Source organism: Macaca fascicularis, chromosome 15 (genome assembly GCF_037993035.2).
Source record: "Macaca fascicularis isolate 582-1 chromosome 15, T2T-MFA8v1.1".
Taxonomy (NCBI): domain Eukaryota; kingdom Metazoa; phylum Chordata; class Mammalia; order Primates; family Cercopithecidae; genus Macaca; species Macaca fascicularis.
Genome location: NC_088389.1, coordinates 9674474 through 9696937, shown reverse-complemented (window position 1 = coordinate 9696937; position 22464 = coordinate 9674474). Strand labels below are relative to the sequence as shown.

The following is a 22464-nucleotide window of genomic DNA, read 5'->3' as shown; positions in this document are numbered from 1 at the left end:
CGCCGTTTTTACATTGCTTGTTGAATGGACCTCAGGAGCCCTAGGACTTGTGCCCTTGGTGGAACCCACAGAATGCTGGAGACAGACAGACAGACACACTTGCCTATTGAATGCTGTCCATTTCCAATGAATTGAAGCAGAAAATCATCCCACTGGTATGTGAGTCATTTGGAAGTAAGTCGTATTGATAATAAAGGAAATCAAACACAGGAGCGTGTGTGTATTCAACTAAAATAAAATCAGCAAGTACTGAAATAAATCTCATTTGGTGTGTATCAAAATGGCATTTGGGAGATTCCGGGTCAATCGTCCAATATAACCTCAGTAGAGATTATATTGAGAAATAAAGTTGATATTTACATTTTTATTTTTAATTCCATTTTCACTGACATTTTTAAATCCCTTCACAATTCGCGTTTGTCTCAAAGGTATTTAAATTTAGAAATCATATCAAGTGAGGTTGGTGCCACAATGGCCGAATAGGAACAGCTCCAGCCACCAGCTGCCAGCGTGAACAACACAGAAGATGGGTGATTTCTGCATTTCCAATTGAGGTACCGGGTTCATCTCACTGGGGCATGTTGGACAGTTGGTGCAGGACAGTGGGCGCAGCCCAACGAGTGAGAGCCGAAGCAGGGCAAGGCATCACGTCACCTAAGAAGTGCAAGGGGGAAGGGAATTCCTTTTCCTAGTGAAGGGAAACTGTGACACAGAACACTGGAAAATTGGGTCACTCCCACCCAATACTGTGCTTTACCAAGGGTCTTAGCAAACAACACACCAGGAGATTATATCCCATGCCTGGCTCAGAGGGTCCCAGGCCCACAGAGCCTCTATCATTGCTAGCACAGCAGTCTGAGATCTAACTGCAAGGCGGCAGTGAGGCTGGGGGAGGGGTGCCCACCATTGCTGAGGCTTAAGTAGGTAAACAAAGCAGCCAGGAAGCTCGAACTGGGTGGAGCCCACTGAAGCTCAAGGAGGCCTGCCTGTCTCTGTAGACTCCACCTCTGGGGACAGGGCATAGCTAAACAAAAAGCAGCAGAAACCTCTGCAGATGTAAATGTCCCTGTCTGACAGCTTCGAAGAGAGTAGTGATTCTCCCAGCATGGAGGTTGGGATCTGAGAACTGACAGACTACCTGCTCAAGTGGGTCCCTGACCCCCGAGTAGCCTAACTGGAGAGCCTAACTGGGAGTAGCCTACCTGGAGTGGACCTCAAGCAAACTCCAACAGACCTGAAGCTGAGGGTCCTGACTGTTAGAAGGAAAACTAACAAACAGAAAGGACATCCACACCAAAACCTCATCCATACATCAACATCATCAAAGACCAAAGGTAGATAAAACCACAAAGAGGGGGAAAAAGCAGTGCAGAAAAGCTCAAAATTCAAAAAATCAGAGCACCTCTCCCCATCCAAAGGAACGCAGCTCCTCACCAGCAATAGAACAAAGCTGGATGGAGAATGACTTTGACAAGTTGAGAGAGGAAGGCTTCAGTTGATCAAATTTCTCAGAACTAAAGGAGGAACTATGAACCCAGCACAAAGAAACTAACAACCTTGAAAAAAGATTTGACGAATGGGTAACTAGAATAACCAATGCAGAGAAGTCCATAAACGACGTGATAGAGATGAAAACCATGACACAGGAACTACACGACAAATGCACAAGCTTCAGCAACCGACTTGATCAACTGGAAGAAAGAGTATCAGAGATTGAAGATCAAATGAATCAAATGAAGCAAGAAGAGAAATTTAAAGAAGAAAGAGTAAAAAGAAATCAACAAAGCCTCCAAGAAATATGGGATTATGTGAAAAGACCAAATCTACATCTGATTGGTGTACCTGAAAGTGATGGGGAGAATGGAACCAAGTTGGAAAATACTCTGCAGGATATCATCCAGGAGAACTTCCCTAACCCAGCAAGGCAGGCCAACATTCAAATTCGGGAAATACAGAGGATGCCACAAAGATACTCCTCTAGAAGAGCAACTCCAAAACACATAATTGTCAGATTCACCAAAGTTGAAAAGAAGGAAAAAATGTTAAGGGCAGCCAGAAAGAAAGGTTACATTACCCACAAAGGGAAGCCCATCAGACTAACAGCAGATATCTTGGCAGAAACTCTACAAGCCAGAAGAGAGTGGGGGCTGATTGTCAACATTCTTAAAGAATTTTCAAACCAGAATATCATATCCAGTCAACTAAGTTTCATAAGTGAAGGAGAAATAAAATCCTTTACAGACAAGCAAATGCTGAGAGATTCTGACACCACCAGGCCTGCCCTACAAGAGTTCCTGAAGGAAGTACTAAACATGGAAAGGAACAAACAGTACTAGCCATTGCAAAAAGATGCCAACATGTAAAGACCATCGATGCTAGGAAGAAACTGCATCAACTAACGAGCAAAATAACCAACTAACATCATAATGACAGGATCAAGTTCACACATAACAATATTAACTTTAAATGTAAATGGGTTAAATGCTCCAATTAAAAGACACAGACTGGCAAGTTGGATAAAGAGTCAAGACCCATCGGTTTGCTGTATTTAGGAGACCCATCTCACGTGCAGAGACACACATAGGCTCAAAATAAAGGGATGGAAGAAGATCTACCAAGCAAATGGAAAACAAAAAAATGGCAGGGGTTACAATCCTAGTCTCTGATAATACAGACATTAAACCAAAAAGATCAAAAGAGACAAAGAAGGTCATTACATAATGATAAAAGTATCAATTCAACAAGAAGAGTTAACTATCCTAAATATATATGCACCCAATACACGAGCGTCCAGATTCATAAAACAAGGCCTTAGAGACTTACAAAGAGAGTTAGACTTCCACACAATAATAGTGGGAGAATTCAACACCCCACTGTCAACATTGGACAGATCAACGAGACAGAAAGTTAATAAGGATATCCAGGAATTGAACTCAACTCTGCACCAAGCGGACCTAATAGACTTCTACAGAACTCTCCACCCCAAATCAACAGAATACACATTATTCTCAGCACCACATTGTACTTATTCCAAAATTGACCACATAGTTTGAAGTAAAGCACCCTTCAGCAAGTGTAAAAGAACAGAAATTATAACAAACTGTCTCTCAGACCACAGTGCAATCAAACAAGAATTCAGGATTAAGAAACTCAATCAAAACCACTCAACTACATGGAAACTGAACAACTTGCTCTTGAATGACTACTGGGTACATAACGAAATGAAGGCAGAAATAAAGATGTTCTTTGAAACCAATGAGAACAAAGATACAACATACCAGAATCTCTGGGACACATTTAAAGCAGTGTGTAGAGGAAAATTTATAGCACTAAATTCTCACAAGAGAAAGCAGGAAAGATCTAAAATTGACACCCTAACATCACAATTAAAAGAACTAGAGAAGCAAGAGCAAACACATTCAAAAGCTAGCAGAAGGCAAGAAATAACTAGGATCAGAGCAGAACTGAAGGAGACAGAGACACAAAAAACCCTTCAAAAAATCAATGAATCCAGAAGCTAGTTTTTTGAAAAGATCAACAAAATTGATAGACCGCTAGCAAGACTAATAAAGAAGAAAAGAGAGAAGAATCAAATAGATGCAATAAAAAATGATAAAGGGGATATCACCACTGACCCCACAGAAATACAAACTACCATCAGAGAATACTATAAAAACCTCTACGCAAATAAACTAGAAAACTTAGAAGAAATGGATACATTCCTGGACACATACACTCTGCCAAGACTAAACCAGGAAGAATTTGAATCCCTGAAGAGACCAATAGCAGGCTCTGAAATTGAGGTTATAATTAATAGCCTACTACCCAAAAAAAGTCCAGGACCAGAAAGATTCATAGCTGAATTCTACCAGAGGTACAAAGAGGAGCTGGTACCATTCCTTCTGAAACTATTCCGATCAATAGAAAAAGAGGGAATCCTCTCTAACTCATTTTATGAGGCCAGTATCATCCTGATACCAAAGCCTGGCAGAGACACACCAAAGCAAGAGAATTTTAGACCAATATGCCTGATGAACATTGACACAAAAATCCTCAATAAAATACTGGCTAACCGAATCCAGCAGCACATCAAAAAGCTTATCCACCATGATCAAGTGGGCTTCATCCCTGGGATGCAAGGCTGGTACAACATACTCGAATCAATAAACGTAATCCAACATATAAACAGAACCAAAGACAAAAACCACATGATTATCTCAATAGATACAGAAAAGGCCTTTGACAAAATTCAACAACCCTTCATGCTAAAAACTCTCAATAAATTCAGTATTGATGGAACGCATCTCAAAATAATAAGAGCTATTCATGACAAACCCACAGCCAGTATCATACTGAATGGGCAAAAACTGGAAGCATTCCCCTTAAAAACTGGCCCAAGACAGGGATGCCCTCTCTCACCACTCCTATTCAACATAGTGTTGGAAGTTCTGGCCATGGCAATCAGGCAAGAGAAAGAAATAAAGGGTATTTGATTAGGAAAAGAAGAAGTCAAACTGTCCCTGTTTGCAGATAACATGCTTGTCTATTTAGAAAACCCCATCGTCTCAGCCCAAAATCTCCTCAAACTGATAAGCAACTTTAGCAAAGTCTCAGGATACAAAATTAATGTGCAAAAATCACAAGCATTCTTATACACCAATAACAGACAAACAGAGAGCCAAATCATGAATGAACTCCATTAACAATTGCTTCAAAGAGAATAAAATACCCAGGAATCCAACTTACAACAGATGTGAAGGACCTCTTCAAGGAGAACTACAAACCACTGCTCAATGAAATAAAGGAGTACACAAACAAATGGAAGAACATTCCATGCTCATGAACAGGAAGAATCAATATTGTGAAAATGGCCATACTGCCCAAGGTAATTTATAGATTCAATGCCATCCCCATTAAGCTACCAATGACTTCCTTTACAGAATTGGAAAAAAACCACTTTAAAGTTCATATGGAACCAAAAAAGAGTCCGCATTGTCAAGACAATCCTAAGTCAAAAGAACAAAGCTGGAGGCATCACACTACCTGACTTAAAACTATACAGCAAGGCTACAGTAACCAAAACAGCATGGTACTGTTATGAAAACAGAGCTATAGACCAATGGAGCAGAACAGAGCCCTCAGAAATAATACCACACTTCTACAACCATCTGATTTTTGACAAACCTGACAAAAATAAGAAATGGGGAAAGTATTCCCTATTTAATAAATGCTGCTGGGAAAACTGGCTAGCCATAAATAAAGGCTGAAACTGGATCCCTTCCTTACTCCTTACACAAAAATTAATTCAAGAGGGATTAGAGACTTAAATGTTAGACCTAAAACCATAAAAACCCTAGAAGAAAACCTAGGCAATACCATTCAGGACATAGGCATGGGCAAGGACTTCATGTCTACAACACCAAAAGCAATGGCAACAAAAGCCAAAATAGACAAATGGGATCTAATTAAACTAAAGAGCTTCTGCACAGCAAAAGAAACTACCATCAGAGTGAACAGGCAACCTACAGAATGGGAGAAAATTGTGGCAATCTACTCGTCTGACAAAGGGCTAATATCCAGAACCTACAAAGAACCCAAACAAATTTACAAGAAAAAAACAAACAACCCCATCCAAAAGTGGGCAAAGGATAAGAATGGACACTTCTCAAAAGAAGACATTTATGCAGTCAACAGACACATGAAAAAATGCTCATCATCACTAGCCATCAGAGAAATGCAAATCAAAACCACAATAAGATACCACCTCACACCAGTTAGAATGGCAATCATTAAAAAGTCAGGAAACAACAGGTGCTGGAGAGGATGTGGAGAAATAGGAACACTTTTACACTGTTGGTGGGACTGTAAACTAGTTCAACCACTGTGGAAGACAGTGTGGCGATTCCTCAAGGATGCAGAACTTGAAATACCATTTGACCCAGCCATCCTATTACTGGGTATATCCCCAAAGGATTATAAATCATGCTGCTATAAAGACACATGCTCATGTATGTTTACTGCAGCACTATTCACAATAGCAAAGACTTGGAACCAACCCAAATGTCCATAATGACAGACTGGATTAAGAAAATGTGGCACATATACACCATGGAATACTATGCAGCCATAAAAAAGGATGAATTTGAGTCCTTTGTAGGGACATGGATGCAGCTGGAAACCATCATTCTCAGCAAACTATCACAAGAACAAAAAACCAAACACCGCATGTTCTCACTTATAGGTGGTAACTGAACAATGAGATCACTTGGACACAGTAAGGGGAACATCACACACTGGGGCCTGATGTAGGGTGGGGGGAGGGGGAAGGTATAGCATTAGGAGGTATACCTAATGTAAATGCCGAGTTAATGGATGCATCACACCAACATGGCACATGTATACATATGTAACAAACCTACACATTGTGCACATGTACCCTAGAACACAAAGTATAATAAAAAAAACATATCAAGTGTGAAATAAAGAAAATTATATAGAGAGAGGGAGAACAGAATCTATAAATATGCATATTTGTGAACATACATCCATATACATACATATGTGTGTGCATGCAGTAATTTTATTCTCCTAAAGCAATGCCTCTGCCTTCCACCCTCACTGTACATGTCCTAGTCCTGTGATGTCCCTAGAACTGAGCACCTGATTTCCTTTTCTGCCTCCCACATGAACAGGGAATAGAAATGGAAACTACACTCTGTGGTTACTGTTGTGAAAATCCATGTCCCCCACAGGCTGGTTTGGCATCTTACATTCCAGTTCCCATTGTGAAAAAAGCAAGCAACAAACAAAAACTACAAAAGAAAAAATGAAATATTTGAAAGTCTAGAGCCACAGAGGTTCCGGATTCACCCACCACCCACAGTGACCTCCGCCGCCCTCCAGACCTGAAGGCAGTTGCGCCTGAACAGCCTGCCTCTTCACCATCCATGAAAAGAGGTGACCTTAAACTTCAATAGATTTTACTGTGTTCAAAAGGAAGCAGGTCAACATTCAAAGTCAGTGGTCTAGCAACTCTAAACTTTGGCCAGAAAGTATTGGAAACATTTAACGTGCAGTGGATGAAGCAGCCTGGCCCCACTGCACACAACACACTCGTGGGGACTCAAAGGAGGATACTCAAGATCCGCTGGGTGGAAGTGAGGACAGACCCAGAAACACAGGGGGTAGGGGGGTCAAACCAGGAAGACTCAGGCCCTGACCTCCTCCTAGGCCCTGCCCCTCCAGAACTTGCAGTTTTTCTGACCCAGAAGTGGATTTCACTGATGGAAAAGAAGTTCAGTATTTCTGGTCCAGCCCAGTAAGCTGCTCCCGTCGCCCAGCCTTCCACACCCCTGCAGACGTCACAATGCCTACTCCCACTAACCCCACAAGGTAGCTATGCATCGCCTAGAGACGGTCCTTGGCCTGCAACCCCGCGATGGGGTCCAGGGTCTGTGTCCATTTCTGGTTAAAATTGCTCTAAGGCTGGTCGCTGTCTTGGCCTTCCCTGCTTCCTCTCTGTTTACTTCTCCCCTCCTCACCCCATATGAAGCTTTTGCTCAGGAGATGGATTATCGCCCCTCTTCGAATATCAAGGACACCACCACGACACCGCACTGTCTCCTTGACCCTGGGATTCTGCAGACCTCAGTCTTCCTCTGAGGTCCCCTCACTCCCTACCTCATTTTTTCCATCCTTCTGGGGCCTGGGTCTGCTATACCTCAGGCTTCCTCTTCACAGTCACAGACGGAAGGAGCCCCCTTCATCCTTGGGCTCTGGCCACAGTTCACCTGCTGCAGGACACTCAGTGGCTTTCAGTAGTTCATCCAGACATCCAGATGGAAGTGGGATTTCCTGGAAGAAAAGCAGGACCCCAGAATTACACTGAATTCTAACACAAGAGCCCAGAGTCCCCTTCTGCATGGGACATTAAGCTGCAAACACTACATAGGCACTTAATGCTCAGCTGCCCTTTTAACATCTGGTCCAGTTGTGTCCCTCCTCCTTGGAATATCTCAGAAAATATATCTCCACATAGAGTTGTTTAAACGCATCATCCTATGTGATTCCAGACCATCGGGGGTACAATGGGTCCTCACCAGAACTTCCACTCTGCTTGGAAGACTTAGAAAATCCTGGGGCTGCTCAGAGGGTCAGATTCCCATTTCTGGGTTTCAGAAAAACTTCAGTCTTCCCCGGACAAGTGAGGAGACAGAAAATGTCTAGTCTCTGGCACATCTTTTGCAAGCAATGGCGGCTCCCAGGAATCAACACTATCAATGAATATATTTTTGAGACTCTGGTCAAAAGAAGAGTCATTCTGCAATTTCAGGTAGGATGGAGTGGTTTTGTGGCTCCTGAGGTGATTTTGAAAAGATCTGGACCCTCACAAGAACCATGGAGGACATTTCTGGCATTCAGACCAGGAGAAGTGACTGATGGACCTCCAGTGTTACTAGGAAAACTTTTTGTTGGACAGCTTTGCTTTGGCTTTCAGGCCTTCACATAGGTTGCTTAGATCATGGAAGTGCTTCTGCATTTCTGCATAGGCTCAGGATGCCTTCTCAAGTCGTCCCTGCAATTATGAGACAGTTTCTGTCTCCAGAGGTCACTTAGAATAACACAAGAGGCTTCACCTTCAAAGGGACACCAGACAATATAGCCGCAGTTCAGCCAAGATTATCTGTGTTTACATACCTGTAAAGTAACACTCCTAGTTACCTCCATTAACGTGGACATCTTTCATGAATAGAGAAACTCTAGTGATTGTTGTATAACAGCTGCCACAAAAATTAACCAATAAAAATAAATGATAAATGAAAAATATTTAATAATTATGATAGTGAATGCAATGACCTAAATAGTAAGAATTTTAATACTGGTGACAATATGAACATAAGGATACAAAAATCAATGTGGAGATTCTCCTAAATATATGAAAAGTTCACAAATTGGGTCCTCCTTGTGTAATTTGGAGTCAGAGTCAAAGAATTTCACTATGAAATGTGTTCCATGACGGCAAACATGAGAAACAGGTGAAAGGAAAGCAAGCCACAGGAGAGCATGGGCTAATAGGACCACTTGTGTGCAAACCTCTCTAGTCAAGGACTACCAGCCAGAGGTGAAGAGAGTTTGGCTTGTGTCTTGCCTACCACTGGGCACACAAAAGCTTTCAGTAGTGCAACCAGATGGCTGGTTTGGCCTGGCTCCCTGCAAAGAAGACATGTATCTCATCCCCACCAGCCCATCAGTCCTGGAACTCAGAATCCTACATGCATTAAACATGAAGCTCCAACTCCATAGCTGACTTCACCTCCTTACTGTCCTTCTGCCATCTGGTGTTTCAGGTGCTCTCCAGATCTGGACTTTGTGGCTCCCCTACCTTTATCAAGTGAAGTCAGGATGTATCATTCTCAGAGTTCTCCTGCCAGTCCAAGGTGAAACTCACCAATACAGGCATACCCTGGGTGGACTTCCTTGGAGTATTTAGAAAACAATCAGCTTGCTCGGGGGTGGTGTGAGCTCTAGGAGTAGAGTTACGGTTTCCCATGGAAACCTGAGAGGACTTAGAATAGTCCCAGAGGCCTAAGCAGTCCAATCTGCCCTGGAAACATCAGGAATGATATACTTGGTCTTCCTGAGGCTCCAAACTTTTTCTAAATAAACTCAGAGGTTACAGAACCATTTTTCTCTCAGGAACTGAAGTGGAGTTATTTGCCTTCTGCCAGCATCTCACTTTTCTTATTATCTAAGTTAGCTTTTGAGCCCAGAAGTAGATATTCCTTGTATTTGATTTACACAGGGAGCTTCCTAGAATGCCCATGCGTCTGGATACTTTCTGCATTCACTCAGGTATTCACAAAATGCTGCAGTTCTGCTGAAAATCTATGAGATGACCATTTGATCACCCGAGCAACTTTAGAATGTGTCTTCTATGGAAGCCCTGGAGCCTCCCTTCTGGTATTTCATCCATTGCTGGTACTGAGTACCCAGGGTGAAACCCTCCATCAGACATTGTCAGCAATTCCAGTATGGAGATGGCACTTACGTGATGGGGCTCAAGAATCAGATGGTAGAAGACCAGCCAGGAGGTGAAGTCTCAGTAGGCTTGGGGGCTTAATGTTCGATGCACACCAGACTTCTGAGACTCAGGAAGCGGGTGTGGATCTGTCTGCCCAGTGCTTCTCATCTACAGCCTGGACCAGCCATTTCTTGGGGCGAACTACTGAAAGCTTTTGTATGACCTGTGTCAGGCAGGACTCTGGCCAGACCCTTTTCCATAGTCCATTTGTAATATATTTCCACGTGGCACAGGCATCTCCACTTTTGCCCAAGCCCTCGTGTGGCTCAGAATTATTCTCCCTACTGCCACTCTTCTTTGCCATCATAGAAGATATTTCAAGATGCAGCCCCAAGCCTCTCCCTGTAATCAATAACATGAGGGCTCATATGGGAACAATGTCACAGGCTTACAGGAATATGCTCTTAAATATCTGCTTTTTTATTATTCTCTTCATTAAAATGACATTTATATCACACCATTGTGATTGCTATTAATGTTATTATTATGTGGGTACAGTTCTTTATCATGGATAGATTTGTGGTAGTTATTATGCAATGCTGAATAATATTTTTTATGTTCTGAAGACTGTTGAATTTGCTGAAGATGATTAAAAGACAACCTGAAAACATACATACCACAGCAACCCCAAGACTCCTACTGTACCAGCTGGTGTCCTGTAGAAGAATGGGCTTCCTGACTTATTCTTTTCTTTTTCGGGCAAGTACCTATTCATACCAGCATAGGAGATGGATGAAGTGCACCCTGGTCTTGCCATGGGCTCAGAAAGAATTCATACATATGCTTTATGTGCTAGGAACTCTATGTGTAGGCCTGTGAGCCCTAGAATGCACTTTCTTTCACCAACTAGTCCACCTAAAAGTTTTCCAAGTCAAATTCCCCCTCCGTGCTTGGATAGGTCATGAATGGCTTTCTGTTACTCACCTAAGATGAAGGGATACCGCTAAATCAGGTTTGTGGCCAAGAAACTTTTACCTGGAGTGGCAGGAGAGGGACTACCTGTTCACCAGAGTCTCTGCAACATTTTCTTTTTCTTCTTCTTCTTCTTTTTTTTTTTTTTTTTGATAGAGTCTCACACTGTCGCCCAGGCTGGAGTCCAGTGGCACAATCTTGGCTCACTGCAACCTCCGACTCCCAGGTTCAAGCGATTCTCCCGCCTCAGCCTCCTGAGTAGCTGGGTTACAGGTGCATGCCACCACGCCTGCCTAATTTTTGAATTTTTAGTAGAGACGGGGTTTCAGGCTGGTCTCAAACTCCTGGCCTCGAAATCTGCCCGCCTTGGCCTTCCAAAGTGCTGGTATTACAGGCATGAGCCACCGCACCCAGCCTCTGCAACATTTTCTAAGTCAGTACAGTAGTTCTTTGAGCCACTTTTTCAGTCAAAGAACTTGTGAAAAAGTCCTCCAAGAACTTGTGACCTTCTGGAAATTGTCAAAATCTCTACAGGTGTCCAGAGTCATACAGAGCTGTATTGCAAATCACTGACTGGGTTCCACCATTAGTAAAGCAAATGCAAAATATGCCATGCCCACCAAAAAGAACCCAGAAGCCATGGTATTTAGCTCTTTCCATCTTTCTTGCCTCCTGCAGGTGGGAGAGTACTGAGTATGATGCCCTCCTACAGCCTCTGGAGGACATGCCAGTGCCTAGAGGTACCAGTAGAGAGGGACCATGAAAGAGCAGATGACAGTCAGGTGGCTGGGAATGACATTGTCCTGGGGTTTTTTGCTTGTCATGAACTCTGCCGCTGGGCAACATGTACGGGTCTGGACACGTATCTTCTCTGGATCCCTGCCCCATCAGCCAGCTATCTTATCTCCTGAAAGCTGGTAGGTGTTGGTCAGCATGGTGTTGCAGGACCAGGGTTATATTAACATTCCCTCTTAGGCTGAAACAGCAGAAGTTAACACAGGAGTCCCCAGGTGTGCACATGCCAACCTCCAGATTGTTTTTCTTCTCGTTCTAGATGCTCATCCTTGCTTTCTGGGACTTGAAATAACCCTACACCACCAAATATTTATGCCTATTATCCACTTAGGGAAAACTCATATGTCCCAAGTCCATAGGGTTAGTATTATTATCAGTATTATAACCACTAGTGCTAGTATCATGATGATCATCATTCCTGTTAATATTCATCAATATTTTTATTAGTACCATTGTTAGTATGGATTTTTCATTATTGTACAGCAAGGAATATAGTTTATCCATTCACAAATGGTGTTCAGTTACTAAAGATGACCACAAGGCATGCTCTGCAGACATATACACACACAGCTGTCCTGGAGACCCAGCTTTGCCACCAATTGCTCTTTCATAAGATGAGCTCCCCCAATACCCACCAGTTTTTCAGGACTCGACCTGAGCTGGTTGGGCTAGACCTGGAAAAGTTTCCTATTCTCAGCTGTACCTGGAAAAATTTTAAAGACTCTTCCAAGGCCCAGTAATAGCTTTTGGCAGCTTCCAAGACCAGAGAGGGTTTCTTGGCCATTCAGAGCCATTCAAATATTCTAAGTAAACTCAAGGAACCAGAAACCCCACTTGCAGTCATGAAATACCAGTGAATGGCTTCTGTGAGTCTCTTCAAGTTTCTCAAAGATAACTGCCTGGAAAGGCTGGCCAGGAAGTCACCCAAACCCATCCCTCTGCAGGACGTTCTATGTCAGCCAGGGACCCAGTGAATTGCCATTGAACAGAAGGGTGGAACAGAGACAGCATGCCTGAGCTTCTGGAAACATTCTAAGTGCCCTTGTTGGCCCAGAAAAGACTGGTGCTGCCATACGAGGCACAGATATGGCAACCTAGCCACTCTAGGAACCACACAAGATTTAAAGGCTCCCAGGAAGTCCAGGAAGGGCAAACATGGCCTTTTAGAGCCATCAGATTTTATTCTAAGTCTACGTGGGAGACAGTGCACTTGGCTTCATAAAAACACCAGTGGAGGTGATATCGCTTGCCCCAGTATCCGGTCTTTTCCACCTCATCTCAGAGCCAGGCAGCCACCATTTCCCAAAGTTGCTGTGCAATGAAAGGGGAATATTCTAGGTGCTCTCCTGTGCCCACGAAATTCTGTGTCTGCACTAAAGGCAGGGGTTGTCCTCCGGAATGCTCTTCAGGAATCTGACAACACTAGTCAAGATTAGAGAAGTTCAATTCAACGTCATACAAAACCAATCACAAAAAAAAAAAAAAAGCATAGTGAGACAAAATGATGAACACACCTGCTAATAATCATGAATGACAATAACAACAATGATGATCTTAGTGATAATGCCACCAACACTGTTAATGGCAATAACAATAAACCTGAGGTAATGGGTGTTAGGGTCCCGATTCACTGATGTGAAGGATGGCGCCAATTTCTGGCCTTCCAGAAATAAAGGAAAAGTAAACACGTGAAGGAGGAGGAGGTGAACCTGGAGCTCCCGCCGGCCTCTGGGCGCTCCTTGGTGGAAGGAGAGGGACTTGGTCCTGAGCCTGCCCAGGATCCACCCGCACCAGAACTCGGGAGTCCCAGTCCCTGGATGGGCTCAGTCCCACCCAGGCCAGACGCCCCGGAGCCCCGGAGCCCGGGTCCTCCAGCCCTCGCTGCCGCCGCTCCTCGCGGAGCCCGGGCCCCCCGCGCCACCTCAACCTCAGCGCGGCTCTGCGAGGGCAGCGCCAAGGATGCTCCGGGCCCAGCGGGGGCATCCTGCCCCAACGGGATACTGACGCCCTGAGGGCGCGGAACAGCGCGGCCTGTGCAGGGCCCGCCATCTTGGGCCTTGCAAAAAGAGCTGCCTCTTCAACGCCCCCACCCGGAACCTCCCCAGAGGCCCCAGCCCCAAAGCCAGGGCGGCGGCGCCTTCCTCACCCTGGGTAAAGAAAACTCAGGTCCTCCCTGGAGACCCGGCTCGCCGCGGCAAGCAGACCGCGCATGCGCCCTGCATGGCCGGACCGATGGGTTTCATTGCCCTTTGCCGGCCATGAGGTGGCAGCACAGGACGTTTGGCCTTTACTGCTTAGCGGTGGACCTGAGTCTGAATCAATGAAATTCAGGTATGGATTATTCAATACCTTTCTTTTGGAAGATCAAATGGAAATTGAGTACGATATCTTGTGCTTTAATTAAAGAAGATGGGAATAAAGAAACAAATTCGAAAGTTAGTATACAAAAGTCGATTGATTCCCTCTATGTGAAGGGAAGAAGAGCTTGAATAAGAGAAGCATTCTGTGTTATGCTTTAATGCTGGAGAATTGCCACCATGCATTTGTCAAATCTCGTAGAATTTCACAGCACAAATAGTACATCTTAATGTGGCTCAGGACTACATAGAATGTCAGCCACAGTTTGAGGGTAAATTACATATTTAATTAAATAGATTAAACAATAAATAATGTTATGAGCTCTACCTGGACACAATCCTTGCCTCTCCAACCAGTTTGCCAAGGGCTCGAATTTCTTGCTCGTTATCCTCACACTTGACATAAACCCTGGCTGCTGAGTAAAATCAATCACTTGTGGAGATTTTTAAATATAATGATGTGTCAATTTCAACCATGGATAAGGCCATTTAGCCTTAGTAAGGCCTATCGTATTAAGATTGTACCAGTTTTGCAAGATTTCAAGTCATCATCCCACTTATTATTCAGGAAACGTTTTCTCTTGAGTTTTAGGTTCAGTACTGAGGCTCCTTGATGGACAATACATTTTCCAATTCTGAGGACAAGGCAGAGGAGGCCCCGTCTGTGAGAACTTTCATTTTGCTTCTGGAAAAGTACATTGAATCAAATATAGGAAAGGCTTGCATGGCGGCTGACAGGTTCGGCTGTTTTAGCATGCTGGTGTTTTACCTTCTGGACAGAAGTAAAAGGAACACAGCTGTGTCTGTCTCTGTGTAATAACTCAGGACTTACCTGAGTAAACTCTGGGGTGTCATTAGATGAACTGCTACCTCCACTTAGAGAGGCTTCAGGGACAAAATTTCAAGAGATTTCTGAGGGATAGAAGAGTAGGGCTGCCTTATTCTCTGATCCCAGGTAACTACTCAGAGACAGAGGCAAAGGCTGGGGACACCCAAATGCATATACTAGGTGTCTTTGATCCAGCCTCCGTTTCCTTGCTAAATCTATGCAATGACACGCTGAGAAATCTGGCAAGTGGGGCTGAAGATCCCTGATGTGTCAGTTCCAGGGTTGGATGGAAACAAGTGGTTTTAGTGGACATGGAAGTAAAGGGAGGTGAGCTGTGAGGAAAGCGCCGTTGAAGACTGGGGAGACTCAGAAGTTGGGGTAGAATCTCGACCCATAATCCGAGGAGTGCAGATGCAAATCAATTTGTTAGGGCTGCATAAATGAAAGAAGGACTTTACCAACACACTAAGTTTTTCCAACAACCGATTGTATTCTTTGAATATTTGTAAGTATTGATATTTTGGAAATGTTTAATGAGATTTCATATATAATTCTGCATTCAATTTATGCCCAGGTCACTTTGCTATTATACGTTTATGTGCTGCATTTTTATGAATAGACATTTTCTCAAATTTCTGAATTATTTTGCCAAACTATGTGTTAAGAGTTTTTTCTAGAGGTCCACCTTCTTGACTCACTTTTCTGATGAGAAACCTATCAGGTTTCTCCATAGTGATTTTCAATTTTAATAGCTCCTCAATGTGAGAAACTTAATGTTAACTAAGAAATGAATTACCCCTAAAGAATCTTCTCCTTTCAAGATGCTAACCGTGTTTTGTCCAGTGTGAAATCTCACATGTGCCACAAGCGTTACTCTGTGAAGAAAGGATTTCTCTTGATTTTTCAAGGCATAACTTCTCCAGTAAGAAGTGTTTGGTATTCCAAGAGAATTCATTGCCCTTGGAAAGACTTTCCCTTCTTATTTAGCTTATAAAGGATTTCCTCTCTTATTTTCCATTTTAGCAGCATTTTATCACTGTGTTTTCTTGTGAACATCAAGCCTAGTGCTTGGCTGAATGTTTATTCTCAGAAAATACAAATAAAGGGTTCATCCAAGTAAAGTTTTCTTATGTTATTTGACAACAAATTGCACATAAATACATTTTCACACTGAACGCAGAGCTAGAGATTCTCTACCTGAAAGTCCCACACGTTTTAAGTTATTAAAACTGTTGCTGAAGACTTTTAGTTTATTATGTTGACAGTTTCAGCTCTCTCGTGTCATTTATGATCAGATCACTAACAAGCCTTTGGCACATATATGTCGTACAATTTCTCTTCCATATGAATTTATTGATGTGGACTGAAGAATAAAGGTAACTGAAGTAACGTCCATGTTGATTATAGTAATTCTTCAAAATGTGAGTCCTTTGGCATGTTTAGATGTTACAACTGCAGCTGAAGTCTCTTCCATATTCCTTACATTCGTCATTCCTAACACCATGTCATCTAAAGTCAGAATATGTTCTGAAGACATTTATCATTTTCTCTCCAGGGTGAATTTTCTGATGTTATTTAAGATTAGTACACTGACTGAAGGCTTTCCCACATAAATGGCATTCATATGGCTTTTCTCCAGTGCGTGTTCTCTCATATCATCTAAGGTCAGAAGATAGACTGAAGGCTTTCCCACATAGAAGACAAGCATGTGGTTTCTCTTCAGTGTGAATTCTTGTGTGTCCTCTAAAGCCAGAGGTTTGACTGAAGACCTTCCCACTTTTATCACATTCATAACGCTTTTATCCAAGGTGAGTTCTCTCATGTCTTCGAAGATTAAAGGTTTGAATAAAGCCTTTCCCACACTGATGACACTTCTACAGTCTCTCTCCCGTGTGAGTTTTCTCATGTCTTCTAAGGTGAGAACACTGAGTGAAGGATTTTCCACATAGATGACATGCATATGGCCTCTCTCCAGTGTGAGTCATGTGCCATCTAAGGTGAAAGTAATTAGTATAGGCCTTTTCACATATATTACATTGATATGATTTACCTTTAGTATGAATTTGTTTATGTGGTTTAAAGAACAACTGATTACTAAGGGATTTTCCACACTGTTTGCTGATGTAGGGTTTCTTTCCACTCTGAGTTAACAAACGCTGAGTCATTGTGGAACTGTGAGTGCAATCTTCTCCCAAATCATTACATTCAAAGGGATCCTCCAGAATGAGAGAGTTCTCCTTTAGGGACAAAGATTAAAAGCTCTTAATGATTTACCAACATACATCTATACATTCATTTCACCACCTTTGAATTCTAGACCAACTATTCAGTGGTAGAGCCCAGTTGAAATCTTTCCAATGTCACTTGTGTGAAAGGAAATTAAATTTTGGCACCCCAAACTCATTGAACCAAAGGGAAAAATCGAGCTGGGAACAGGGTCACACAAACCTGCCTCCTCCTTCTGGTTCCTAAATAGTATGGCTACAAGATGAAAAGCTACATGCCTCCCCCATATTTTGCCCACAAGGAAATTCCTCATGAGCTGTTAAAGTTACACCATGGCAATGCAAACTGACAGCTTGTCTTTATAGGCACAGTCATCCCCAGTTCACCAGACACAAATGCATATCCGATTGTTTCCCTGCCCCATTTTGCCTATGTTGTCTTATATAAAATGCAGCTCTCCTGCATTATTCCTCTGCCTCATTTGTTTATGTCATCTTATGTAAAAAAAATCCAGATTCACTGAGCCAGAAAAATGCATGAATATTTTTTTCTACGCACCTTTTACATGAAAATTGTGTACTTCTCAATATCCCACCCTTTCCCCCTTTAAATTTAGAGAAAATCATCTTTGGAGAAAGGTATACACCTGTCCCCCAGGTACATGTCCTTAACTCTGGCAAATAAATCTCCTAAAATGATTGGGACTTGTCTCGTCACTTTTCTCGATTGACACTTGCGTACACATTGTCTCCTGCAGACACAGATATTTTCTCTTTTGTAAGATCCCAACTGCAGAGTTATTCCATTGATTGTGATGATATCAATATCTTTCAAAGTCTGAACATGAGCAATGTATATGCACTTGTTCTATTTTAAAGATCTCATGTTATGGTTTAGAACACAGGTCACTTTATTCACTGAATTCAAACTATCAAATTTTTTTTTGCTTAGAAAGCCCTTAATGCCAGCCTAATTACGCTCAGGTGACTGTGCGTCATTACTAACTTAACCCATTACCAGGTCTTTAACTTAGATGACTGGTGTACACAGCTATAAAACTCACCATTGTCATACCGGTGGATGCGGCTTTTCTGATAGGATGCATGAATATCGTGTGTTTTTTCTTAAGGGCACTTTCCTTGTCTGAAATAATTGAAAAATAAATTGTTACCTTGGTATTATGGTAATAAAATTGTTTGAAAAACCCCAAGGCCCTTTTACTTTTTTTCAAAAATTGACACTTAGATGTGGCAAATGTGTCAAATGAAGAAAATACTTCAATAGAAGAAACAGATTGTACAGCGTCAGCAATTAGAAAAGTGCTTTAAAATTAAAATGTGAAAAGAGATAAAATGGAGATGAGATATCAGGCAGGTAAATAGAGGGATAGTCTTCACAGGGGTATCGGGAAAAGGGTCAGCATGTGACAGTTTAACCCCAACAGGTACATGAATTATCCTTTTCCCGAAAGTAAAAGAAAAGGCAAGAGGACACAAGAGTAGCATCTGACATATGAACAAAATGATAATAACATCTAAGGAATTCTGCTCCAGTAGCTTAACCTACATTTTAGAAATTACCACTCATTTAATAAAACTGCTAATTAATATTTGACTGATATTATTCATTGACAAAGCACTTCCTCCTGTTAGAGCACAGGACCTTGTTCCTTACCCAGATTCTGGCCTTGGAGAAATTCTCTTCCTTCCCACCAGAGCTCTTTTCCTTGCTCCAGCTGCAAAGTTATATAGGATTTGCTTATCTGTACCCTGTTAGTGGAAACAGTACATGTGTTTTGAGTTCACTGTCAATAAATGTGCATTATCACCAACTGTAAGGCAGGCTACTGAGGAAGAATAAAAACAGTGAAGGTCAGCTCAGGCCACAAGACCTAGAACACAGAAAACTCCCCAGGATTTTTCTGACCCAACGTGAGACTAGAAAATAAATCCAAACAAAAGGTCCATCAGGAAAAGGAAATTCAAAACAGTCAGGACCTATGAATGCTGAGTCCATGCCTAAGTTCCAAGACACAATGCATAATACACAGTCTTTTCAGAAAGAGATTAATTAAACCTCTGCACAGTATGTTTATTATTATTCTCATGCAGAACAAAAAAAACATTCGATTTACAAAAATAATTGGTGTTCTATACAGAAAAGATATTGCTATTGTTTTCACTAATTGGTCTCAGCCTAAGCATAGCGACTGAAGCAGAAGAGTTATTTAGAAAATATTTAATTTAATACATTGAAAATATTCATTAAGTTCCTAGGTCTGTTCTGAGTATTAGAGACTGAGTACCAAGGAAACCATGAAATCCCTGTCAAGATTACATTCTAATTGCGTGACACACTAAATAAAACAAAATAAAATAAAATAAAATAAAATAAAATAAAGATATTTCTTTAGACAGATTTAGAGAGCTCAAATTTTTTTCAGATAAGATCTGTGAGAGAATCAGAGAAGAGATTAGAGTGAGATATGGGGAAGCTGTTCCAACACTTATCGAATGAATGAGTCAATGTGTGTCCACATACGTATGTGAATGTTGAGGGACTCACCGAGGGACACCAGGTGACACACGTTTTCCAGCATTACATCTCTGTACAGCTTTCTCTTGGATGTGTCCATCATGGCCCACTCTTCCTGGGTGAAGTCAATAGCTACATCTTCAAAATTCACTTTGTTCTAAAACATCACAGACATTTTAGTTTGGACAGAGAATCCCTTTTAATGTCCAGAAGAGGAAGGCTGAAATGACATAGGTAGGAGCTGGGTATGCAGAACACTCAGTGTTTTAGGTTCCAGCCAGTTCATTCTCAATACTAAGCTGGTATCTGCCTTTCAAATTCACTCACAGAGACATACCCACTCTTACTCCATTAAACTTTCCTATGAAGAAATATAGCATGAGATGTGGCATAATATAGCCCAGATATTTTTTAGTAATGTGTTAATCACCTGTACATAACTGATTATAAAATTTTCACTTGAACCTTCATAAATAAAACAAATTTACCATGAATTTCAAGTAAATTACAGATTTGTCACAAGGCAAATAACCATGATTTACTACTTTTTAAACACGACCGTGATTAAATGAATTATTTCTCTAGATAAAACACAGGTTTCTCCCCAATCAAATGGTTAAAAGACCTATTGTGTGTTTTGAATAATCTAAAGAAGTAATAGAAAACATGTTTCCTAGCTAGCAAATATTTATTAAATACAGGTCATTGGTCCCTTATTCATTAAAAAATTAGAAAGTGATGAACCAGACTCCAGCATTCTTCAGAACTGAACAAGTTTTACACAGAATATAGGATTCAATTCATACATATAGTCACTCTAATGTTATGCAATTCAGGTGTTCATGACAAGGCTTAAAGACAGTCCAGCCGCACAAGACAAGACCGCTGAGGCTGCTATACTGAGGAAGTCTTAGTCTGATGATTCCTGTGATATGAAGCCTCCTGTTCTCAACTTTCTCTGATCAACCCAAACATCAGTTATCACTGCCTCTCTTTTAACTTTACCTTGTCACTTGGCTTGTTCAAGGATAAAAAGGCCTCTTTACTGTTTTGTTTTTTTCTAACCAGCCCTTATAGAGCATTTCCACAGAACCCTAAATTGTACTATATCTACTATATTCCTCTCCTGAGTGTGCAACCATAATTAAGTAATTGTATTTCTTATATGTTACTTTCAGTTACCAGAAGGCAAAAATGTTAATTATCAAAAGGCAAAACGAATGGGGATAAGAATAATAATGACTTCTTTAGTTGTCCTTTTGCAAAGTTTTTAAAAGCATAAATATATTTTATCAAACTCTCCTTTTTCCTCAACACTGTGCAGCTCTTGCCCAAGGCCTATCACACGGGATTTATTGAACTCAGCTGCTAGAACATCAGCCTCATTATTGGGCTGTGATCTTCTACTCTTCACGCATCTCTATTGCCTGCATTCATCACCATCCTAAGTCTATGTCAGCCAACGGGACAGTTAATGGGTCAATTATTTCCCTATGAGGTTATAGGATGGATAGAAGAAAAAGAAATACATAAATGAGACCTCCATGTCATTTCTTGTAAATAGCCTGCATAGGGGCTGGAATAAAGTAGTGTAATATTAGAAATTATATTGATAATTTAGGAATCATTGACACATGATACCCAACCTAGAGTCCTGAGAAAACTTAATTGGAGGCCAGATACCTGAAAGTCTCCTGATTGCATTTGGAACACCCAGCCAGGGTGGATTTTGCATCATAAAAACAAACAAAAAAAGAATAAAAATGAAACACCCATGCAAACTGGAGAAAACTGCCCATTTGCCAGCAATATGGGTATAATTACAGTACAAAGAGCCATCCCCCACTCACTAGTGAATGCATTGTCAAGAACTCAGTTTCTCTCTGTCTTCTGGATTTCCACTTGCAGACGCTTCAGGCACTAAGAAAAGCTGAGGTTGGAGAAAGAACACGTGAGACACCAGCCTTGTACATAATTTTCAGACCAACCTGTGATGAAAAGCCAGACCTTCACTGAAGGGTGACACCACCTGCACCACAGCCTGACCAACAGTCACAAACACACAGAGGCCTCTCCTCTTTTCCCATGGTCAAAATTAGGAAGCCTATGACTGTGGTTTCTGACAAAGAAGGAACACAGATATCTTATGAATGAGAGCATCAAAAGCACTGGGTTTTGTATGTGAATTGACACAAGTCCAGATATTCAATTCCCTCACTGATTTTAAAATACAGGGATTCCTGACTCCGCCGACATGTGGAATATGATTTCCACCTGTAGATAAACACTGTGGGATTTCTCAGATTTTATTATCCCAGCTTTATGCCCTAGCAATGTTTCTCCAACACCAATCACAGCCTTCTGAAACCTTACTCCACTTTTACTTTCTCTCAATTTTGACTTTTGTATTTCCCCTTGGAACTCAGAAATCAATCAAGTAAGAATCTGTTTTAGGGTCAAGTGCGGTTGCTCTCGCCTGTAATCCCTGTACTTTGGGAGGCCAAAGCAGGTGGATCACCTGAGGTCAGGAGTTCGAGACCAGCCTGGCCAAAATGGTGAAACTCCATTTCTACTAAAAATACACAAATTAGCTGGGCATGGTGGTGTTTGCCTGTAATCCCAGCTACTCAGGAGGCTGAAGCAGGAGAATTGCTTGAACCCAGGAGGCAATTACAGTGAGCCGAGATCCTAACACTGCACTCCAGCCAGGGCGACAGAGCAAGACTCTG

At 41.8% G+C, this 22464-nt stretch overlaps 1 long non-coding RNA gene and 1 pseudogene across 1 annotated transcript in view; both read right to left on the bottom strand.

Annotated features, from left to right (window-relative positions):
- LOC135967345 (uncharacterized) overlaps nt 1-14001 on the bottom strand; it is a 65382-nt gene extending 51381 nt beyond the window's left edge. The window contains exons 1-2 of the long non-coding RNA XR_010581366.2: nt 13935-14001; nt 7681-7854 (exon numbers count right to left, since the gene is read on the bottom strand). This is a non-coding gene — a long non-coding RNA (uncharacterized lncRNA). The remainder of the gene's footprint in view (nt 1-7680; nt 7855-13934) is intronic.
- A 2448-nt stretch (nt 14002-16449) lies between these two features.
- Nucleotides 16450-21597, bottom strand: LOC135967543 (putative zinc finger protein 705B; annotated as a pseudogene).
- Between the last annotated feature and the right edge of the window lie 867 nt (nt 21598-22464).